Source organism: Lonchura striata, chromosome 2 (assembly GCF_046129695.1).
Source record: "Lonchura striata isolate bLonStr1 chromosome 2, bLonStr1.mat, whole genome shotgun sequence".
Classification (NCBI taxonomy): Eukaryota; Metazoa; Chordata; class Aves; order Passeriformes; family Estrildidae; genus Lonchura; species Lonchura striata.
The window spans coordinates 107448517-107467743 of NC_134604.1; the positions used below are offsets into that span (position 1 = coordinate 107448517).

Sequence of the window (19227 nt, forward strand, 5' to 3'; positions counted from 1 at the left end):
CTATGACTCAAAAAATAACCCTTGTCCACCTTCCTATTACTCTCACCTTTTTCTTTGCTGTACTTCTAGCTTTTCTCCACTTGCCCACACCTCTCCATCTTCTGACTTCTTTGTCCAATTTTCCCCTTTTAGCTCACTTATCATTAGGAGAAATTTCCAATTCTATTCTCCAACAAAAACTATTTTTCAGGAATGAACTCCACTTGCATTTGCGGTCAGTGGATCTGTTTTAAAATTACTTTTTCCTTAGTGCTGACAGGCAGAGCTCAAGGAAATTCACTTTCTTGAGGTATATCAGCAAAGTCTTCCAAGGCAAACACAACCTCCTGCTGCCTGCTCTCCAAGCACACACAAACTTATTCTGCCAATGCCCTCAGCCAAATGCAACTTTTATGGCCTTGGTGAGTAGCTGAGCCACCAAAGTACAAAGCCAGTTAAAAGAAAAAAGAAGTGTTAAAGCCAGGGTACTAAGCCTAGTAAGATCCATTTAGCATTGTGTTAGTAGGCCCAGGTTTTAGTGCATCTGGAGCTTCATCAGAGTAAACAAATCTGCACTCAGAGTACTGACAAAGGGAGCTCATATCTGCCTGCAAAAGACAGCACAGGAAGAAACTGAGGTTATTGGTAATAACCATGCTGAAGCTCAACAGGGGCCTATGGGGAAGTCCAAGGCTTGGTGGCATATTAATAATTTTATTCTATCTTTCTCCCAAACAGTATTGGTCTTCAGCAGTATCTTCAGAGCTTTACGTCCAGAGAAATTTCTGACCTTTTAGCAAAGCCTGCTTCATAACAACATTCCTATCTTTTCTCCAAAAATAAAGTAATTCCAAAAAACTCCACTTGATTAATCTTTCTAAAAGAGAATAACCTGTCATCTTTAATATCACACAATACCTGCACTAAGATTTAAATCACTTCTAGGAACTTGAGTCAGCTGTTTCTGTGTTAATGTGGCCCACCTTTGCACAGTTTCACAGCTGAAAACTTGCTGAGGTGACACTCTCATTACCAAGAATATAATTTGGAAAAATATTTTTAAAATGGAAGGTGTTCCATATACATACTGTAAAAGATGCACAAAGGGCTCTGTTAACACTTTCAAGCATCTTGAATGCTTAAATAATTTTTGAGCACATTTTGACCATTGTGTCATTAGAATCATACTGAATCATAGAATTATACTGAATTATGTCACTCTAAATAAAAAAGGCATTAAAATTATTTGGATAATTGAGCACATGAATAAAAAAAAAAAAGATTGCTGAACTGGATGCTGTACAGCTTATAGATAAGAATAACACATTTGTTGTTTAGGTTTTAAAAATTCTTGGAGCCTAACTGCTTCAGCACAAGGATTTCTTCTAAAAAAAGAGGTATGCACTCTACTCGAAGCTCAGAGCACACACTGAGCTTTCCTATACTCAGGAGTTTTGCCGATTCAAGTATCAACATGAGCTCTGAGGAGCAGCAGCAAGCAAACTCTGCTCTCCAAAGTCTGATTAAGGCAGCATCCAGCATCAAAATACAAATTCTAGGAGAAGGAAAGCAAACAATAGAGCTATTAACACTATTGGTCCTTAAACTCTCAGATATCAGTGAAATTCTTTGCCAGTTTTTTTTAAATTAAGTGCCCAATCATTAGAATAAGTACTAACCAACAAAGCTGCTTATTATAGCAGCATGAAGGGTGGCTTTTAATTGATAATAAAATATTTTTAATTACTAAGAAAACTCCATTAACACTTGAAACATGGATACTGGGATGCTAAAATAAGCTTAAAGATTAATTAACCAAGTCTATCTCCAATACAGACCACCCATACCCTCTCAAGTTTCACTTGCCATTGGGATGTGGGAGAAACAATCAATTTAAAGATGAACAGGATACAGTGGGTATCCGTAGTGAGTACACACAGAATTTCAGATTATCTCCTGAAGCTACAGGAAGCTATTTTGAAAAGCCAATCTTCTATGGTGAGTTGTAGAAATAAAGCAGTAAGAAATAAAGCAGTAAGAAATAAATAAATAAAAAAAGCATTGTGTAATACATGGAATTATGAAAAATACCAATATAAGAGACTTCTCAGATTTGTCTGTGTGTGCATGAGTGCAGTTCAAATGATGGAGATCCAATAATGACTTGGATCCACCTTCAAAAGGTGGAGGGAGCCTTGGGCTAATGTGCAGAGAGACACTGGAAGAAACCAAGACTATTGGGCTATTAATCCAAGACCCATACCTCAAGTGTAACTTTTCGAAAACAACATCTATTTGTCCTTTTAGGAATTGTAACACCCATTTAGAAACATGATAATTCAGAGTTTCTGTCATCATAAACCCTTCCATTCTCTCTTCAAAATTAAAAACAACCATGAAATGGAGTTGCTTCTAACCACTTCAATCAGTTAGTTACAGACCACAGTTTCTTGATGAAAAATTGTTTTCAAGTACCAGTTACAAAAGCATATCTCAGATATGAGGTCTGTAATTTTATTTTAATTAGAAGTGTTTGTATGCACAGCTGAAAAGGAGGTGCAAGGCACTGCTCACTGTGTAGCTAACACACAGGGAATGCCAGAGGAGGAGAAGCAATCCACTGCAAAGGGATGGGAACCAAGGAAATACATACTTAAAAAGCAAAGACATTTGAGAAGCGTACTCATGGAGAGATCACAGATTTTGGCCAAGAACATGCAGAAATCGCATTCATCAAACAACACATTGATTGAAAAAGTCAATGAATGGATGAAGCCAAGCAAAATCAAGCTAAAAATTAAGAATGAGAAGTTTTGTAGTGACAGGTAGTAGAGCGTGCCAGCTGAGTGAGCTGAAAGGCTGAGGCAAGTTTTCAGCTAGGGAAGGCGTATTTGTTGAGAAAGGGTGATTAGCCAGCACAACCCCACTGCCAAGAGCAGTAACACACACAGCAGTTGTTGCTGCCTTCCTGGATGTCTTCCCAAGAGCTACACTTCAGCCAAACCAGGATCCAAACCTGTACCAAACAGGTACAAAAGGGTACCTGTGCAAACTATAATGGTCTGGGTTTCACAGAAGATCAGGTGGAATGATCTAATGATCTTTCTTGGTCTTAAATTCACTGACTCACACAGAAGGAGGCTGACAGAGCACAGGAAAAGAACACAGCACATGCAGCTCAGGTCAGTGAGCTCCACCTCTGAAGGAAAAGGATGAGTGCCTTGCAGAACACACATTCAGCACCAGGGACTCACTGCAAATGCTGGTGGTGGGACACTAAGAACTTGAGGCAAAGATTGTAGAACTTGCTGAAATTACTGATGATTTCCCTTCAAGAGGAACCTGTTGAAGGGGTTTTATTTGCTTAGAAAGTGAATAAATGTAACTGTGAAACTACTCTCCATATATAGAGAACATCGCTGGGAACTAACAGAGAGCAGATATTTTACAGTACTACTTTGGTGGCACAGAAAACCCAGACCAGAAAATATTTAGTAACTGTTCTGACTTCACCATCGTATAATCTTACTTACACCCACAATATAGGGAGAAGATAACAGTATTTTTCTTCACAAATTATATATATTTAGCCTATTTTTCTGGCAGTCAACCACAGCTCAGACAAATCTGATCTTCCTCCTAGAAAGTCTATATTTACTTTTTTCCTAAGACCAAGAATGTTATACAATACCAATACAGCTCAATTATTTAGAAAGGCAGATCTGGAATACATGGTCTTTCTGAAAGCTCTAAAACACATTTAAGACAAAAAACATGTTCAACAGTTCAATCCAGTATTTTTTATTTTCTACCATCCTTCAAAGATTTTTACCTATTTTTGGCAGTAAAAGTAATGGCTTTTCCCCTAAAATATTGCAAAAGAATAACTATCTATGCTACAAAGACAACATCAGGTTCTCAGGACATTTAGACTCAACAAATATTACAGAGGCCCGTTGTGAGCTATGTATAGCTGGAAAAATCAAATTTCATCTGCCACTCTGTCAGGCTGCATTCCAAAATCATTTTATCACTGCAGTGAATACCAAGATATTTATCTTTCCTGGCCAGGTTAATCTTGTGTTTCATAATTATCATGACTGCTGTAAACACATTCAGTTCTGTTTCTGCACTTGCAAGTGGTGCCAATTTGAGGGGAAACTGAGCTTAAAGACAGTTGCTTTTATTTACTTTTAAATTTAAGGCAACAGCAGAAATTAAGTATAATGCATTGGAGATTTATTACTAGACATGTGATGATAGCTTTCCAGTTAATTTTTTAGCCTCGAACTAAATTGTAATTTAATTGCAAGGCTACCTCATTTACAGTGTTCCAGGCAGGAAACAGCTCAACAGTAGTATGAACATAGTTGGATGGCAGTATCTGTCTGTCTGTTTGTGAACCTGTGGTGTGCACACACACGTAAGTTTTCATTAATTTTTCAGAGCATTTCCTTGGGATTCCCCAAACAAACCCCATTTCCTTTGATTATATGACAAATCCTTAGCATGCAGCATGTTTGGTGAGTCTGCAGGCCTGACAACATCACCATCCTCCTGTGCAACACAGCTAAACAGTTTTCAGCTCCAGATTTGGCTCATTTGGAGTTGGCCTGGCTCTCTTCACTGCACACTGTAGTTGTGCCCTAAAGCAGTGGAAAACATGGTCAGCCAGGGATCTTTCCTACTAGACTGCCATTCCTACTGCAGATTATTAGCACCATTCCTACGAGCATCTGCTCTCCTCCTGCTTTGAGTAGGAGAAGACAAATAGCACCTTTGTCCCTGCTTTCAGTGGCAACAACCACACAAAATGCAAGGCTCAGGAAAGCTGGAGAGACACAGAGAGAAAACAAGGAAAGAACATGACCCTGCCTGGGGATGCTAAAGGCTTCTGTGTACTTGTCAAAAGGCCAATCAAGATTAAAACCTTGAACAGTTCCTTAAGAAAAGCCAGAGTACAAATGTGTGGAGCTCCAGCAAAAGATTGAAATGTGTGGTTTAGAGGGTAGAGCATATCCCTTAGTTCAGAGGACGCAAAAGTTGGCACAAAAAGCCAAACTGCAAACCTCCTAGCTTGTAGGAAATTATCATCTCTCACTGCATCATTTCAGAAAAACAAAGGTGAGCAGAATAGATTTTACCTAAACTTAGCAGAGGTGAGCTATATTTTGTGGTGTAAGTCACCACATAAAAGCCATAAGAGCTGAACAAAGTAGTAAGGCTCTGGCTAGTTTGTATTCACAGGGTCAGCAATGGTATATTGCTGGAGTAGGCACGAGAAGCAGGGTTTCCAAATCTTGCTCCTCTCCCTCTTTAGCTCAATATTCTAGAGGGAAGCAAGAAGATACAGAAACAGACAGAATACACCCATGACTACAAATCACCAGAGTCTTTCAAATATAAGATTCTGACATAATATGAAATACAATTTTCTCATAAGAGGTAATACATGTGTATATAGATAAGTATTTACATATCAACATTCTCTTATTTTATTTTCTCTAGACTTCCAAAATCTCCATGTAAAAGTTTTAACATTCCTGGAAGTGTTCAAGGCCAGGTTGTATTGGGCTTTGAGCAACCTGATCTAGTGGAAGATGTCTCTGTCCATGGCAGAGCAGTTAGAACTAGATGATCTTTAAGGTCCATTCTAATACAAAGCATTCTATGATACTACAAAAAAACAAAAAAACAAAAACAAAAAAAAAAAAAATCTACTCTTCTAGCAAGTTTAGACAAGCTTCATAGACTTCACCAGACAGTAGGGAGAATAAATTGTGGGCTGTAAATCTATGCTCTTATGAGGAGTTTGAGACAGTCTGACTTGCAGAGTTCTAGGGCTACATCACAGGAAAAGCAAAATGTGCTTAAAAAGCATCACAGTTGAAGTGGATAAAGTCACCTTTGGCTTCTGCTGCAGAAGTGACAATATGGCAAAGTGAAGCAAAAGCCCAGTGCCACAAGCCTCATTAGCATAACTAACAGCAGATTAAGCTGAGAGAATATGACACAATGACCCACATATTCCCCAGCTGTACTAAAAATAACGACACAGAAGTAGACAAGATATCCTCCAAATGTGGAAAAAACCCTCAAAAAAAGAAGGTCTTAGGGAATCTAAACTCAAAGAAAACTTTCTCTTTTTAAAAACTGCTCTTGGTAATTTGACAATTCAGAATCAAGTAATTACCTCTATGTGTGAGAACAGGCAGGACAGCTCAAAAAAACCCCACGTGTTAGTGAAAGGCAAAGACCGTGTTCAGGTAGAGCTCTTTGCTGGAGAGAGTCCTCTGAGAGGGGTAATTCTAGCCAGGCTGTCAGCAGCTGTAATGAGGGCTGATGAGGAGGAGAAGGTGGTTCAGTATGTAATAGAAATTACACAAATTTGAACTCAATCCAAGAGCTAAGGAATGACTAATTTCCACAATTATATTAATAACAAAGTGGATAGGCTGTGGAGATTGGTCAATTTTACAGAGCAGTAAATGCTACCACAGCTATTGAGTGTGGCTGGGAGGTGACCAGGACCACATCCACTGCTTATTTTTCCGTTTAAACATATCTGACAGAAGAGTCAATGTGGTACACACAGTTCAAAGTGGCAGCAACATACCTGTCCTGTTTGCTTTGCATAGTTTGAATCTAATCTTGCACAACTTCAGGTAGGATGACAGTGGCATGCAAAACAAGTTGATGTGATGCATGAAATAGGTATGTCACTTTAGCTTTTATCTGAAAGCTTCAACAGCCAAACAGTTTCTTTTACATCTCTGGGGAACGATACACATTAAATTTAACATGAGTATTAAGTACTGGCACCTTCAATCTTCAATATCACCTACAGTTCTCATAAAATACAGCATATAAAACAAATAAAAGGAGGTGTAAAAGTGCATGGAAGATGTAGCAAATATTAAAAAGTAAAAATAAGAGATGAAAATAACATGAAAGACAAGAACACATCACTGAAAAAATGTCAAGTATTGATTAACAAAATAAAAACATAAGATAGTTATACAAAAATAAATAAAACTTATTTAATTTAATATATTTTATTAAGATCCTGGGACCATTAAATAAGTATGTTAAACAAGCTCTGGAAAGAGAGCATTTATACAGTTAAGAATGGTTCTCCTATCAATAGAAACATCTTTTCATGTTTCCTGCATGGAGAACTGATACAGGAAGAAACATACTCGCCCTGTAGTATTCAATATAAAATTAGTTCACAGAGAAAAGTCTAGGTATTCCACCACTAATGCCTAAAAATCTTTGAGACAGAAGATGTAGGAAGTGAACTCAGAAGTTCTAACACTAAGTTAGGTTATAGCTAAACTTGGCATGAAACTTGAGATGGGGGCTCTTCCCCTGTAAACCCCAATTTTCTTGTGGTGTCAAACAGACCTGAACAGAGAACACAAATTCCCAGAGATGAACCTGGTGCCCCTCAGACAGCAAGCACAGGATGCAAGGCTGTGAACACGCTGCTGTGACACTGTCAGCATTCACAGGCACATGCTGCAGTGTGCTTCAGCATCTCCCTGCCTGCTAACAGCGTCCTGCCAATATTCCTTCTCAGTCCAGCTCCCCACATAAAATCATGCTGCTTTTCTCAACACTGTAAAGTCTGAACTACAAGGACTTTTTTCCCTGGAGGACATGGAATGTTCAGTGTTCAGAAACACAGAATAAAATACTTGAGTACGTAAAAAGGAAACAATTCTCTTAATTATTTCATTCAAGGGTTGGGTTTGCTCTCCACCTATCCACTCTCCTGAGGGGGAAAAGCTCAATCACTCTCACCCTGTTTACTTTCCAGGGTTAACAACATTTACTTTAACATTAAACTTCAGGCTTGGTCTTAAATGACTGCAGATAGATTACAAAGGAGTAAATATCTGAGAGCTCAAATCATATTTTTTTTTCCTCTGAGCTGAATTCATGCACCATGATAGAACCATGCTGCAAGTCACTTGAAATGTATGAAGAAAACCAAACATTTTCTAAATATACACAAAAATGTGTTCTTTGGTGTGTTCTCTAGGCCCAACTTTTCTCTCCTGTACTCTTAAGGGATTTATTCTTCAACCAATGGTAACAGAAAGAATTAGAAGCTGTTTCATTTTAGGTGTGTCTACCACACCCTGATTTCTCCTGCCAGGAAGAAAAAAAAACAATCTCTCTTCTTCATATCTATTGTGGCTTAATCAAGAAGGTCCTTAAAGCCCTACTCTATTCCTGAAAGAGTAGCAGTATTAATATTAGCAATCAAAATGTTTGATATTGCAATCTGGTAGGAATACAGTATCAAAAAACCTGAAAGAATAAGCCAAAACTTAGGAAGCTATAATAATGTAATTAATGAAATTGATCCTGCTTCATATATAGATGAGTTTTCTCATGCTCAATTTCAGGTTCTGTAGTAACTCACCACATATCTCTTACATTGTTCTTGATCAATGGAGCTCATTACTTACTACAACGAATTGGTCTATTCCAAACTACTTGCAAGCACTACCACCAAGACAAATTACTTCCAGGTGCAAAGCAACATGCCAGAATGTACAAAGAAACATCACAGATCTAATCTAAAAATGCATCTGCAATGAAGATTAACGTTGTATTCCAGTAATGGGTTGGGGTAATTTCATTTATTTGGTTACAAGGAGAGAAAGTACTGCCAGGCTTCCATAAATACACTTTGAGTGACCTCCAGAAGGAATGGATGAAGATGTGAACCTGACCCTTTCTAATCAGTTTGCTACCTCCTCCCCAAGTCCACTTCACTAAAGGTAGGAGAGATATCCAAGAAAAGCCAGATTTTCATGGGTGTCTCCACTGAACCCAAATGTTCACCTTGGTGTTTAAGCCTGTTCTCTAACTTCCATAAAGAAACCAGAAATAACATCCACTTCACAAATTTTAACAAGTGGGCCAAAACCAAATTACTGAGCTGTTGTACAATCCAAGAACCAACAGATAAATAAAAATAAATAACAAAAACTGTCTTGGCCCCAACAAAAGAATTGTTGGGGCCAAGACAATTGTTGGCTCTTTATATTTTCCAAATTGTTTATATTTCCTTTGAGTTGAGTTAGGTCTTCAGAGGCCTACAACCTCAACAATTCAAATAAGGCTTTTCCCATTTTTAATAAAATATTGGAAGAGGAACCACTGAAGTTTTCCATGCAGAAACAAGTTTGGTGCTATAAGATGGTCAATATCTGAAGCTCAGAGGGTCAACGAACAAAGCTCTTTAATTCATAAGTCACAGAGTTGAAATTATTAGTGAATAAAATAAGATGGTCCCAAGACAATTCCTATCACACACACACACACACACACATATATATATATATATATGGTTTGGTTAAGTTTTGGGGGTTTTTTTAGAGTTTAAACTTTTTAGAGTTTGTCTTGCAATATCATCAACACAAGGTTTCTGCTGGATTCTCCAAAGTGGCTCCTGAACACCTCTGGACAGACTCCATCCCACCTCCATTCCTTCTGCCAGGCTACAACCTTCCTTTTACAGACAGCATTTCTACTGAACGACTGCATTGGTTCAAACCCAGATCATGTCAGCAATGGTAGAAAATGAGCCAAATCAATCTCCAGAATACAACCTGTTATGGCAGACAGCTTCCCTTCCCCTGCAAAGGACATCCTGCTTTTCCCCCATCTGACAGCAGCCCCATAAGATTTTTTTTGAGACCTTCTCAACTTGAAGACACAATGTGTTTTTCCTTCTCTGATTATCTCAGAATGATGAAACAATTCAACTACTGTAATAGCATCTTTCCCCCAAACTCTGTTAGGAAAAACAGGTATTATCTGTACAACCACTGTGTTGTAAAATGCCACAGGCACCCATTTGAGTAGCATTTTTCTTAAGGACAAAAACACTTCTGTGATTATTTTTATGACATATCTTTTTTTTAATAAAGCTTTTTTCCTCTATTTTTTTACCCTTTTGAATTAATAGCCTGTCACAGCCACAGTACCATATCTCTTTCAGTTTTAAGTACTTAAAAGCGAGGAAACATCCTTAGAATCGGTTAAACTCAAGATTTGATAATATGTTATTAGTACAGCCAAGGAAAAGTTTTGATACATTAAATCCCTCTCTAGAAGACAAAAACATTAGCAGTGCAAGACACTCTTGATGTTGCTCAAACAAATTCCTCATGTCCCTAATCTTAGCTCAGGTGTATACAACCTACAGCAGCTTTAAAATAGTAATAATGCCCTTTGCATGATGTATTTTCATCATCTTTTCAGGGCAAGTTCTGGATAAATAACTCTGGAGTGACTGTTCTTCAACTGGAGTGTGTTTTAATTTTACAAACTTTCTTTTTTTTACCAAGTATCAGCTGTGGTCCACACCCACACATTCCCACCAGTTATCCCTAAAAATTACCAACCTTGAGTCATTATGTCCTGTCAATTTGGAAAGCTCAGGTGGAATAATTCTGTTTAACCTAACTGTGGTGGGTTGACCTCAGTCAGAAGCCAGACACCCACCCAGGCTCAACAGGACAGGAGTAGAAAATAGAATGCAAAATCTTGTGTCAACACACAGAGAGTAACTTACCAGTTGTGTCATGGGTAAAACACACTCATCTTGGGGAAAAATAATGTAAATTATGGCCAAATAATTTAGAATGAGATAGAAAAAAGCAAAGACAAAATGACTGAAATAATACCTGTCCCCCATGTCTCTTCCCAGGCTCTTACCTCCCAACCCCTTCCCCACCACTCTGACTGTGCAGGACACAGGGTGGTGGGCAATGGGGATTGTCTCAGTCTGTAACAGCTCCTCTCTTCTGCTCCATCCTCTTCACACTTTTCCCCTGAGCCACCCTGGATCCTCCCACAGGCTGCAGCCCTTCAGGAGCTACCCACTCCTCTGTGGGCCCTTCATAGGCTGCAGCTTCCTTTAGGAAGGAATATGCTCTGACCATGCTCTGACGTGGCGTCCTCTAGGAACTGCCTTGTGGATATTTGCTCCAGCACGGTCTCCAACAGCTGCAGGGGAATCTTTTCTAGCACCAGGAGCACCTCCTCCTATCCTCCTCTGACTCTGGTCTCTCTCCTGCTGTTCCACTCTGTTTTCCCCTCAATTGGTGTAGGGCAGTGCTTAACAGGCTTTTCCTGAGGCACCAGGAGCTTGGCCATGGGCTCAGCTGTGCCCCGGGGTGGATCCAGTGGAGCTGGCTGGAAGCAGCTGTGTCAGGCAGAGGACAGCTCCTGGCCTTTTCTGCCAGAGGCCACCCCTGCAGCCCCTTCCCCTGGGACCATCAGCCTTGCCAAACATTCACCTAGCACAGAGGGATCACCACTCCCTCTGTGCCAAAACCTCTGTGTTCTCCCTCCACTCCTCCATCCAGGGTCGTGCTGATGTGGGTGAGGCCAATGCTTCCCAGTCCCATACTGACCCTGGGGGCACAAAAAATGGCTTTTCCAGTCTTGTCAGTGCAGCTCTGACCAGCACTATCAATATGAATTTATTTTCCCTTTAAACTAAACGGAGAGAGCTGGGACCTAGTAAAATCCCAGAGAACAGAATAAAACTGATGATTTCAGCACTTAAACATCTCTCAGTAGTTTATTTGTGCTTTCTCATATTTCTACAATTTCTGGGGTAAGGTGTTAAACCAGAAAACTGTGCTGCAACACAAACCAAGTACCTTGTGTTTTCTCTCCTGAATCGTAATAATGCTTTTCTGAGATGGTTGTTCACTCAGGTAAAAACTTATCTCCTGGCCTGGCAGATACCAACAAGTTGCATGAAGCAACAGCAGAATAAGTTAGTCCTCTGAATTACACCACTGCATTTCCCTCATCCAATGGACCAGCTCATTTTTTCTCTTTCAATGCAGATGCTTCATCTCCCTCTCTCTCAGTTTCAGTGTTTCTATTGCAGTACAGGCTGTGGAGGATTCCCAATGACACACCTATCTCTGGCTCACACACAAACTGCAACGCCTAATAAGGGTATCTCTGTTTCCATGGCATCTCAGAATCATCAATGGGTGGCTCGTCTCTGCACAAGACAATTTTCATTCAGTGTAAAATCCTCAAGCTCTGAATACCAAGAACGCCATAAAATGCAATCTCTTTTCTGCTTAGGGTATTTACAACTTCACAGCTGGTCAAGGTTTGCAGTCATCATTCTGTGCCTGGTTTTCAGGATGCAATGCAGACCCTTCACATTAATTACATATTGTTCCCTAGAGCAAAGTCACTTTTCTCTATGATTTCTCACATGTCACATACACTGATGTCACAAAATAGATAATAAAGCATCCACATTAGATAATAACAAATTAACACATGTTCTGCTCTCTAGGCTTAGGCTGATATACATAATTGTGTGCTACAACAACAGAACTGCTTGGGCTGCCTCTTACTTGATGGGTCAGCCAGGTCACACAGAGTATCACAGTAAATACCACTTTCACTAAGGACTCATTAAGGAAAAATTCATTTGCTTGTTGCCAGAGGAATAACCCTAATTGGTTCTCTTCAGCAGTATGCTACTCCCCTAGTGTTATGGGGCCCTTATCATCAGCACTAACACTTTGTCTAAGGCTGATGATTCAAAGACACGTTTAGGCCTACACAGTTCAACAAACAGTGCCTGTAAGAAAAGTGTAGGATTATGTATTTTGACAGAAAATCAGGTATTATTATTTCAAGTATTTTTACCTTGCTCAAGAAACTCAACAGGAAATTAAGAATAGACTCTCTGAAGGAAGCAAACCATATTTGATTTTTCACATTCTGAGGTCATTTGATTGTGCTGGCATACAGTGCCAGAGTATGTCAAGAAATTTCAATTTTTGCTTCTTCATTACATCCTTAAATTAGTAGCCTGAGAATCTCCTCATAACCATCATCGCCTTAGGATTTGTTTATTCTTGGTTTAGGTAACATCATAACTGATCACTTACCTAATCCTCATTATTTCTGAAGTTTTGGAAAATAACACAGCCTGGGAATAAATACAATTAGGGATTTATCAACATTTGTGACATGCCTTTTTTCCTTGTCTTCTGCAGAAATATCTGAAGAAACACAGATTTAATCGCACTGGGCTGGCAATTTATTTCACTGTTTTTGAAATGTTTTGCTAAGTACCAAATTCATTCATAAGATAAAATCCCTTGTGCCTTTCAGTAGTTCAAAATAAGGCCACTAAGAAATGAGAATTCAGTAATTTTACTATTAGCTTGAGAGTTATCACAGACACTGAAGCATAAACATCTTAAAGTTCTTAATACCCTTAGCTTCAATCGTCAGTCACTGAATATTTCAATGGCACCAAAACCCTGTTTAAAAAATTCTTTCCATTAGGACTCAGAAGCATATAAATATAACATTTTACATGTACCTGAAGTTGTTTAATACCTTTGCTTTTCTGCCTTGTTATCAAACTCGATTCAGTCACAATTCAGGGCCTGCAATCATTACTGCAGACCACAGGTTGAGTATTTAACTTTTTATAGTCCTTACCAACAGTGAATGGAAACCAGGCTGGGATTGGAAAGTGAAATATTTTGGAGTGGTTTTTTGTGGGGTTTTTTTTTGTGTTGGTTAGTTGTTTTTGTTTTTGTTTTTGTTTTTTGTCAAAACCCTTGATTTAAACAAATTGATAAAATTTCAGCTTGTTCTTTGAAAAAGTGGTCTGTACCAAGGGATAGTTATTAATACCATTTGGGACCATTAATATCAAATTACAGAGGAATTCCCATTATAAATTATATTTTGTAGTAATAAGAAATAAAGATGTGTTAAATATGAGCAGAGTGTGAGAATATTTAAATTATTTTTGTTACAAAAAAAGATAAAATTATGAACTTTTTCCCAGTATCTGTGCTTTATTTTTTTTTTTTTTTTTTTGCAAAAACAAGTGTGACCTGCATAATGGCTGTATAAAAATAACAAGTTAGTCAAAAAAGGAAAGTGTACAGAAAGCAGCGTGTGGTGGTTTTATTTAGTGTGGCTTTTAAGTTTCAGGGAAACAGATCAATATAAGTGATCAAAAGTGAATGCTAAAAAAATTTGATGCCATGAAGAAATTCCTTATACTCTTTATCCTAATTATCAGGGCACAAAAAGAGGTGAAAGTGAGACTAGATAAGAAAACACAAGTTTCAAGTAGCTCAATTTTTGTTCAAGTTTTGCGTTAACTTTTTCTGATCTTTGGCTTTCCCCATTTATGGCAGATTTTGGGCAGGAGGGAATGGAGGGGAAGGAAAACAAAAGAAAGAAAAAAAGAAGAGTCTCGTCAGCATTGGTCAAAACCAACTGTATGTCCTTGACCATTTCAGTATCTTGAGCCTCTGTATCATCAAGCAAATCAGAGAACTTTGTGCAGGATCTTCAGGGAAACATAAATGAGAGAAAGACCTTGTAAAGAACAGCATCATAATGTAAAAGACTAAGCTGGGTAACTTGATACTAACTTGATACTAACAAGAAAAACTGTTTGACTGATCTTGATTTACTTTCCAGATTTTCCTTTTTTAAGACTTAATATCTAATAAACTGCAGTGCAGCCAGAAGTTCCTGACTTTTATAAAGAGGTGCATCTTGCATCCTGATTCTGATGCACGGATGCTTAGACCATAAAGAAAAATTTAAAAAGATGCAAGTAAAACTATTATTACTTCCCTTTTTCCAATTCTGGTAAAGCCCTGGTTTATCTTCTTTCACATCTCCATTTCAGCTCTGCCTGTTTCATGACTGCATCACTGTGTCTATCATGTCCAGGACATTTCTGTAAGAAACAACTACTGTGTTCATATCTTCAGTTTTGCAGTGAATCTCATGGACATTTTGGAGCTACTGGCATAGAGCAGGAAAGATCCAACACCACTGGTACCTTGTAGTTTAAGAAATCATAGAATATTTTGAATTATATGGGACCTTTTAAAGGTCATCTATTCTAACCTCAACTAGATTGAGTTACTCAGAGCCCCATCCAACTTGAATGCTTGTAGGGATGGGGCAAGCACCACCTTTCTGGAAAACTTGTTCCCATGTTTTGTCCCTCTCACTTGCTCTTTCATCAACACTTTTCCTCCTTCGTTTAAAACAATTCCTACTTTTCCTATTGCTTCCATAGCCTTGTACAATGTCCCTCCTCAGCTTTCTTGTAAGTGCCCTTTAGGCACTGGAAGTCTTCTCTATGGCCTCCCCAGAGCTTTCTCTTCTCCAGGCTGAGCAACCCAACCTTCTCAGCCTGTCCTTGTAGGAAAGGTGTTCCAACCCTCTGATCATCTTCATGGCCCTCCTCTGGACCCGCTCCAGCAGCTTCATGTCTTTTTTGTTTTAGGAGATCCACACACGGACACAGTACTCAAGGTGGGTTCTCATAAGGACAGAGTAGAGGAAGAAGTTAAAACATATTTTTTTTTTCTCATGTGGTTTCAGGGATATGTGGTTTAATATTCTGTGAAGAAAAAAAAAAAAAAAAAAAAAAAACAAGAAAACAAACCAACAAACCAACCCAAAAATCCCCAACCCCTATAAGGTGTAGAGAGAAAGAATACCCTTTAGCATTTATTATCAAATACATCCCTCTTCAAATTGTTAGTTTTCTTAATTCTGTTACACAGTACGAATAACTAAATTAAAAACCTAAAAAATGTGAACCCTGAGTTTTGAAGAACAAAAATATTTCCCTCTTTGCTAATAGACTGAATTTATTAATACATTTTGCTAAGATACAATATGGCTTTTTATAATGTTCTCTGGCAGTATATAATCAGATGCTCACCAACATCCCTCAGACAATTTGACTTCCATATGTGCCTTTCCTTATGCTTTTCTTGCAAGGCAATTACCATTCATTCATCAAATGACTGCCTCATGGAAAACTCAAAGTCCTTTCATTCCTCACCTATTGTGCTATTTCCTCTCCTCCCGCCCTTCTCCTCATTCTAGTGGACTATTAAAAGGACAGATTTCACTGATACAGAGAAGGAGCACATCTTTTTTCTTCTGGCTCAGCTTTTCATAACCCTTGCCCAAGATGGTCAGACACTTCCCCACACTGTGGGTATTTTTTTTACTAAAATTTCAACCTTCTTCAGAAGGAACCACAAACTGAGTGAAGCAGCAGATGACCAGCAGCAGAAAACCAAGAGTTGCCACATTTTATTTTCCTTTTGTCAGAAAGAAAATTCAGGACATGTTAGGATGAGTTCATTCAAAGCTAGTCCTGGGGTGCTGGTGGACAGAAAATGTACAGAAGCAGATATGGATGTACTGACACCATAACATATTTCCAAGGCCATGTTTCTGGCTAAGACTATCCACTAAAATAAATTTTTGAAAATAAAATCATGGCCTAGCTTCAATAAAATATTAAATTATTTTGAAAACTAATAAAATTTGTCTCCACCATAGCTGATCTCCTCCCATGCTTTGCTCTTGACCACAAACTGCACAGCTCATAAACAAAAAGATCTCTTAAGACTTACAGTGCAGCACTGCTTCTAGCGAGGCTCCCCAAAAAGCCCTAGGTCCATGCATAATTTTATTTTCTATTAACAGGTGAATTTTAAACCTCATGTCACTAAAATTCTAAGTTTCTATGAATAACATCAGCAAAGGTCAATCTCCAGTCTTCTAATCTTCATTACTCCTGGAGTGTTAGGCAGCTGTCATTTCCCTCCCCCACAAGTCTTCCTCACTAACTTGAGCCTCTCCCTATCCTAATTCCCTTTTAATCCTGTAAGAAAAAGGCATTGACTGAACTTGCAAGTGCTTCACTTAGCAGAGGCTGATGGGAATTGTCATTGCTCTGCCAGACTGCTCTAGCCCACATCTTTAATCTCTGGTTTTGCCTGTATCTCACACTTATTTCCTGTTTTTTCATCTTCAGTTCATGTAACCAAGTATCAACATACACCCTGGTTTTTATCTCTTCTTTGCTGAGTTAATGTGTGCATCACACCTGAGGTACATATCTGTAAATATGTGTGGGAGTGTATTTTTCTTGTGTTGTCACACTGCCGAGGACTACAGATCCCTTATCATTGCCTAGGATTAATAACCAGAATTATGTGAAGGAGCACATACAACCAGATTCCACCTCAATCAGTAAATAACCTTCCAGAGTTTTCTTAATTACGTCTGGCCAATATATGAGTGACAACTCTCTGTGCTCTTGCACACCTTCTAGAACACCCTCCCAAGAAGAGATTTGAAAACATGCATCCCACATCTAAATATAAAGTGAATGATGCCAGCTCTATAAATTACTTTAGGAAGACAGAACGGAAAGAAGAATTAAATGTAAGGATGAGAGAAAATCTCTGTGCATCAGGCAAAGGATGTTCAGATACACAACTGGATATCTGCATGTATCTGTAGTAGAAACATCTGCTGGTTCTTATTGCTGCTTCTCTCTTCTTTTTCTATTTCTGTTCATTTTCTTCCTAGTCCTCTTTATTGAATCTAGATGCTCTTTCCTTATTTTATTTTTCATATTTGATTACAAGCTTCTAAGATAATAAAAGGAAAGGAAAATTAAAAATGGTTTCCTCTAATCTCACCAGATCTACACTTTCATGGCTGTTTCAACTCAATTCTTAACATTTTAAATTGTTATTTTTAATAATAAGCATTATATACTGGGGCTTGCTCATTAGACAGGCCTGTATTACTGTAGATCTATTTATAATCAACAGCTGGCTCCACCTAGTGTCCTATTAATTCATCAGTGAAAGAGAAAGCTAAAACCAAATACTAGAGAGAAAACAGAAACAAACTAAAAAAATCTCTTGTCAGCTGGGTGATGGCCACAGACAGCATGAAGTTACAATTACTGGCATCACAGGGAAAAGAATATTTTAAGTAACTACTGCATGATGATTGCCAGCCAGCATTCTGGAGACGTGAAGAGACTAAGCAGATTCAGGAGTATAAAGATATAATATATGCAATATAAAACAGTTTTACTGCTACCCTGAAAAGGAGAATGAGACTTAAGCTGTTTATAGAGGTTTCTCTCTCTATGGTTTCACTGTGATCAACAATGAGAAAGTATTGTTAAATTTAATTGAACTTCGATGAAACAGAATAAAATTTTATTTTATTTTATTATCAGCAAAACTACAGAACTATTTCTGGTTATTCATACCCTACAGTGATCCTCTCTGTTAATGAGTACATCTCCCCTCCCAGCAGTTACAAAATAATTTAAAATGTCTCTTGTAAATGATCAAAACAGGGAAATGCACAAGAAGCTAAATAACACCAACCAGCTATTAGTTTTACTGATCCTTACATTCAAACTTTCCAAAGGCTGGTTCACTGCTATGTATCTAGAAACATCTATCTTTCTAAAACTGTTACAGTTTTACTCAGCAACATTTAGTCTTTAATAGCCTGATCCCTGTTGACAAGACAACACAGAGTACAGCCAATAAAGTAATTTAAGATAAAGTCAGAAAAGTGAATATCCAGTTTGACAAGAAATCTTTTGATTATCACCTGTGAAAAAAAATTTCTAATGAAGAAAATTCTAATGAAGAATGGAGTTTACATAGAAGAAAGCATTTTGTAAAGTAATCCAAGTAATTTAACATAATCATAACCTGTGAGCTATCAAGCAGTGTTTGAGTGGTTGTTGAACCTTTGAATAGGAAGAAAGAGAATACCTTACATTTACAAAGCACTACTTTCACCTCTCTAATCGAGGGCGATCCACTCTTGTAGAGCTGATGTCTGTTTTAAACCTGTTCCTATCACCTGTTCAGAGCTGCTCAGCCGGTTCACCCTAGTGGTGATAAAATATATTTCAATATGTACAATATGCACTTAATGACTGTTCACCGTGACAGACAGGGAGAATATATATGTTGTGAGGTGGACAAGAGGAAGGATCATGTAATAATACAATACCTACACCAAAGAAAACACCTGTAAATTTTCTCAAACTCTCTCAAAATATTCAGTTAAAAGTTATGGTTGTGACCCACCTAAAGTATTCACAGTTAAATTCAGTAATTATATGAAAACCTCACAGTGCAACACAGAACATGAATTTAATAAAATGCACACAGAAATGCTCTCTAATGTTTTAAAAATAAGAGAATACTCAAGATCTCAACAGTTAAGCAGTTACTGTCATTTCTCATTAACAGTTTTCAGAACCCTATCTGAAACAAGTTGATACAGAGAAATTAGGAACAGTAATCAAGCGAGAAATGACAGACCAGCTGGGTA

General features: G+C 38.1%; 1 protein-coding gene across 12 annotated transcripts in view; it reads right to left on the bottom strand.

The window, feature by feature from the left end:
• The window catches only part of DMD (dystrophin), a 1151138-nt gene that overhangs the window by 1024918 nt on the left and 106993 nt on the right, over positions 1-19227 (bottom strand). The window lies entirely within an intron of this gene.